General features: G+C 37.1%; 1 long non-coding RNA gene across 1 annotated transcript; it reads right to left on the minus strand.

Annotated features, from left to right (window-relative positions):
• Positions 1-2035: 2035 nt before the first annotated feature.
• Positions 2036-2813, minus strand: LOC129435208 (uncharacterized). The gene is made up of 2 exons (XR_008641183.2): positions 2378-2813; positions 2036-2187 (listed from the first exon to the last, which is right to left on the minus strand). It is a non-coding gene; the product is annotated as an uncharacterized lncRNA (long non-coding RNA).
• Between the last annotated feature and the right edge of the window lie 2953 nt (positions 2814-5766).

Here is a 5766-nt window from a genome sequence, read left to right on the forward strand (position 1 = left end):
ATGCTGTTACTAATTGAAGAAGCAAAAAAACAGAAGATAGAAATGCAAAAACAGATTGTAAAAATCAAAGAAGAGATGTTGCTAGATGGGCATGAAATGCTTCCTCAGTTTGAGAAAAAACTTAAAGAAGATTTAGAACAACTATCCAAAAAGCTCAAGCAAGAGAAGTTGGCAAAGTTTAGAAGAGATGAAAAAGACTATAAAGAGCAAAAGGTATATACATGGTCACAAAGAGATGTGAAGATATATAGAAAAAGATCAGTGTCTTTTAACTTACCGACTAGTGACGAAGATGTTTCAGCAACGGACACTTCACCGAGAAGAGATTTTTTAGAAAACAGGTCCAGAATGAATCAGAGATACAAAAGACAAGAAAGCGGAAAACGAGACGAGGAAGAAGTAGACCGACCAAGATTCCCGACTCAAGGCAGATACACGAGGAGCCGAACAAGGGAAATGAAGTGATTAATATTTCAAACGTCACTCTACCGACAAGTTGCATTTCAGTTTTATCAAAAGGCCTGACCTATGCCCCTATAAATACACCTAAAGAATTCCAGACTAAAGTGGACTTATTCAAGTTTCATCGAAGTCTTCAATTAAAAGCTTGGTACTATACATCTGAAACAGCTTCCCGCACCTACGATAAGAAGATGTCAACCTTTAAACCTAAGTCAACATTTATGCCAAGTGTATCTAATCCAACGTTGAATTCATTCTACAAAAAAGTAACGTATGACATTGATAAGATCTTCGTTTCAAAAAGAAGAAAACAATACAATCTTCCTAAAGATGAAGTAGAAGCTTTGGACTGGATTTCTAAAAACGATGATCTTGTAATAAAAAGAGCGGACAAGGGAGGTGCAGTGGTGGTATGGGGCAGAGATCAGTACGTAGAAGAAGCTTTGCGACAATTACAGAATTGTGAGTACTACCAACGCCTGAAATTGAATCCAGTAGAAAGTATTAAAAATGAATTGAAAGATATTTTATCACATGCTAAAGATGAGGGTTGGATCTCAAATAATGAATATGATTTCCTGTTTTGTAAAGATCCTAGAATCCCTACTTTTTATATGCTTCCTAAAATACACAAGAATCTAAAAAACCCACCAGGTAGACCTATAATTAGTGGTAATGAGTCTATTACAGAGCCGGCTTCAAAATATGTTGATTTTTTTATTAAACCATTGGTTAGTGAACTACCTTCATTTATTCAAGACACAACCCATGTATTGAATATTATTAAGGAAATGAAAACTAATGAAACATCGTTATTGGTGACTATGGATGTGGAATCGCTATATACAAATATAGATCATAAAGATGGGCTGGAAGCAATAGCTTACTACTTGAATATGAGATTACCTACCGAAATGCCACCTGCATATTTTATTGTACAACTAGCAGAATGGACATTAAATAACAACTTTTTTCTTTTCCAAGAGAATTTCTATAAACAAATTAAAGGTACAGCTATGGGTGCATGTTTCGCACCAAACTATGCTAATTTGTATTTGGGACTATGGGAAAAGAAATTTGTTTTTTCAGATTCAAATCCATATTTAAAGTATGTGAGGTGGTGGGGAAGATATATAGATGACATTATCATGATTTGGACTGGTTCGGAGACAGAGCTGATAGCATTCCATTCATACTTAAATAACATCAATATAAATTTGAAGTTGAGTCTTGACTTTTCACGTACCGAGATTAACTTCTTGGATTTAAAAATCTCTAAAGATCTTAATGGAGTGTTGCATACCACTATTTTTAGAAAAGAAACGGATAGAAATACTATATTAAGATCAGATAGTTTTCATCCGCCATGGATAACTGATAACATTCCCTTCGGACAATTTCAAAGGTTGAGAAGAATATGTGATAAAGAAGTGGATTTTAACATCAAAGCTCAAGAGATGACTCAAAGATTTCAGGAACGAGGGTACAAAAATAGTGTGATCAACAAAGCATATAATAGAGCAAGTAATATCAGTAGAGATGAATTGTTAGTAAAAAAGCACAAATTAAATGATTCAGATAATTCTGTTTATTTCGTGACACAATATAGCACAGAGGCGAACAGAATTAAGAACATCATAAAACGTAATTGGGAAATTGTGCTGAGTGATCCTCATCTTCGGGAAGTTATGCCTGAGTCTCCTTCCGTTGTGTTCCGAAGGGCACCTACAATAAAGGACAAATTAGTGAGAAGTCACCTTCCATCTAAGAGACCATACACCTGGTTACGTCAAAGTGCAGGAAATTACAAATGTGGCAACTGCAATCATTGTGATAATATGTTGAAGACGAATATGTTTAAAGATGTAACCTTAGGAGTTGAATTTAAAATAAGATCATTTATTAATTGCAATACCTCGTTTGTGGTGTATAGGTTGGAATGCCCGTGTGGTTGCTTCTACATAGGGATGACTAAGAGGAAATTAAAGATCAGATTATCGGAACATAAAAATGCAATTAGAGTTTGTAATCCGCTTTACCCAATGGCTCAACATTATAAAAATGCAAATCATGGTAGTCCGAGCACATTAAAGATTATTGGTATAGAACATGTTCCTAGAATGACAAGAGGAGGAGATAGGGTTAAAAGGCTTTTACAAAGAGAGTCCTTTTGGATATATACGTTGAAAGCAACAACATTTCCAGGTTTAAATGGAGAATTGGACTTTGTACCCTTTTTGTGATAAGTGTTGAATTATAATACTTTGTATTTTGAGTTGGACATTATTGAACTGTGGAATTTATATAGTTTTGATTTTGATTTTTTTTTTTTTCTCTCTCTCTCTCTGTATGGTGTTTTGATGAGTAATGTATTGGCTGTGTCTTTGGTGTGTGGGTTACATTGAGCTTTCTCTCTTTAGGCTCCCTTACATATCGCGACCAGGTGATCGCTATTGGACTAATTGACTGCCGTTCAAATGAACTTGTGTGTGCATGTGTTTGTTACACCCTGACGAAGGCTTGTTAGCCACAACGCGTAGGTGTATTTGTCACCTGTTTTTAAAACATAAAGCCATGTGAAAACAAAGGCCCCCCAACCATATTTACAACATTCGAGCGCCTTGGATTCCTCCCACAAACTGATTAGCATTATCCCTTACATCCAAAGAGCACCGAGAAGAGCATTTTACACCCCATGTAGCACTTCTTTTGCATTTCTTTGCTTTGAACACATACAACCATGTTGAGCACTTTTAACAGTGTTTTATGTAATTTCAAAGGGTTTCCTGTAAAATGATACCAAACTTTTGTATGTGCACCTCTGCTTGTGGGTATGAGAAGCTTTTGAAATTGGGTGGGCCAAATCCAGGCGAAAATCCCCAAAATAGCCTCAGAGTGTAAGACATAAAAGAGTCTTAGCTTAAGTGATATTAATCGGATCTTCTATTCCAGGACAAAATGCTGTTACACTTATCATTACTCTGCCTTAAGAAACTTGGGTATGCGCTATATGCAGCGCATAGGGGCGCAGCATCATGGGGGCGCCAAAGCGATGGTATAAAAAATGCTTTTTGTTGGTATTTTCTATATGTCGCTGCTGTTGTGCATTTCAAAATCATTTCTGTATTTCCTCAACAATATATAATATTTTAGAGGGCAAACAGTGGAGTAGGTGCTCTCATAAGTAGAGAAGGCACCCTCATAAGATTCCATAATAGATTTTTGGATAATAATGGAATATCGCGAGCGGGCACGCCTGCGCTCACCACTACTTGCACGGATTGCATGCAGGTATTTTATCTGCCCCAAACACTAGCAAAGACAGTGAGAGACCAATTAGCGCAGCAAATCATGTTCTTAATTAGAAGAGGAACCGTCTTTCCACACAAAAAGCTAAGCATCGATTGCTTAAATAGTGCGATTTTCTGTGTATGTATGTGTATTACATTAAAATGTGCATAGCACTGTGCATGCGCACGTTTTCACAGTTTGAGTTTGGATTAAGTTCTGCTGTTTTTAAACTTTTGTTTTGCACAGCAATTTAAAATTAAGATTTTTTTTAATTTTTTTTACATTTTTTTATTTCAGGGCATCACTAATAGCAGCGAAATGAGGGTTTAAATTAAACCTAGTTTAATATGCAAAACCCAGGTTGCTGAGCTGAAAACTAGAAAATATAAGATAGCGTGCCATGTACAATAAATGACATTAATTTAATAATGCATAGATTTGCTACCAAACTTGGAGGCTGGCAAATATTAATGTTAACAGACTGGTTAGTGTTTGCATATTACATTGTCTGACATTGTTTTTGCAATTTCACACACCTCTTTAATAGTATCTTTGGTGATCTCCGACAGGCGGAGTTTGGTGTCATTCGTGCCGGCGTGAATAACAATCTTAGAAAACGTACGTTTAGCATTAGCCAGCACTTTAAGTTTGGATCTAATGTCAGACGCTCTGGCTCCCGGTATACAATCGACTATGGTGGCTGGTGCCTCAATGTCAACGTTCCTGAGTATAGAATCTCCAATAACCAGGGCACCTTTAACTAGGGATGCACCGAATCCAGATTTTTTGGTTCGGCCGAATCCCGAATCCACCGTTTAGGATTCGGTCGAAACCGAATACCGAAACCTACTTGCATCCTTATTCCATTAACACAGTAAAACACATTAATGAATTATACAACGTCCACAGCAGTGTATTTTTTCATTTTATTTAAATTTAACTGTACATTATGCCAGGATGACAAGTTGGAAAACTATTTTGACAATTACCATAAGCCTATGCATAATGAAAGCGATGCGTTGCGACACGCTCGTTTTTCCAATAAGCAAGCAGCTCCGCGCTAAAAAACTATATTTAACTTTGAGTGCGAAGCTCCGCTCGTCAATGTCAGTTTTCACACGGCCGTCCAATTACAGTGGAGGAGGGGTGGGACATTACCTCAGCAACCAACCGGCTCACAGCTGAAGCATCACAGCTACCAACAAGCGCTCGGCTGAAAAACAGCTGGCATTTGGCGTCCTCAAGGCGTTTTCAGCCGTGTTTAAAAGTTTTGGTGTGTCTAGCCCCTAAGCTCACCGAAAGAAAAAGCTCATCTCCACGTCAGCACCCGATGTGTGTAATCAACGGCCGCGTGACGTCGACCAGCGTAGCGTAAGCCTAGGGTTCGGTTCGGTGGAAAAAAAATCTAGGATTCGGCCGAACCCGAACCCCGTCAAAAAGCCCAGTATTCGGCCGAATCCGAATCCTGGATTCGGTGCATCCCTACCTTTAACAGACGTCTCAGCCGGTGTATTGCTGAGTGGAGAAAATCTGAAGAGTTTGGTTCCAAAACGCAATAAATCCATTTTGACAAATTTTGGTAAAAACGTGTTTTCTATACCAAGAAAGTGACAAGATGAAAACAACTATTTTCTGTTACAAACTTTCACACAGCATCTTTAGGTTATAAAAACATAAAAAATTCAAATCCATAAGTTGATTTTCAAAGATTTATTATAAAAACGGATTCTTTTTTCCACAAAATGCAATAAATCCATGACAAGTTTTTATTCAAAATGCTATAAATCTATTGAATCAATAGCCTATATAAATGTGCATTCATCTTTGCCATGTTATATTCATTTAGTTGACTAGTTGTACACACTAATTAAAAATATAAACATTAATGTTATTAATCAAAACACTTACTTTGTCATATTAAGAACCCTGTCATTGCGGTTACTTGACTTCTTCGCTTAACGTCTTTCACAGAGATCAGCTGTAAAATGTTTTTGGTCCTGCTCGATTTTCGTC

Source organism: Misgurnus anguillicaudatus, chromosome 19 (genome assembly GCF_027580225.2).
Source record: "Misgurnus anguillicaudatus chromosome 19, ASM2758022v2, whole genome shotgun sequence".
In the NCBI taxonomy this organism is placed as follows: domain Eukaryota; kingdom Metazoa; phylum Chordata; class Actinopteri; order Cypriniformes; family Cobitidae; genus Misgurnus; species Misgurnus anguillicaudatus.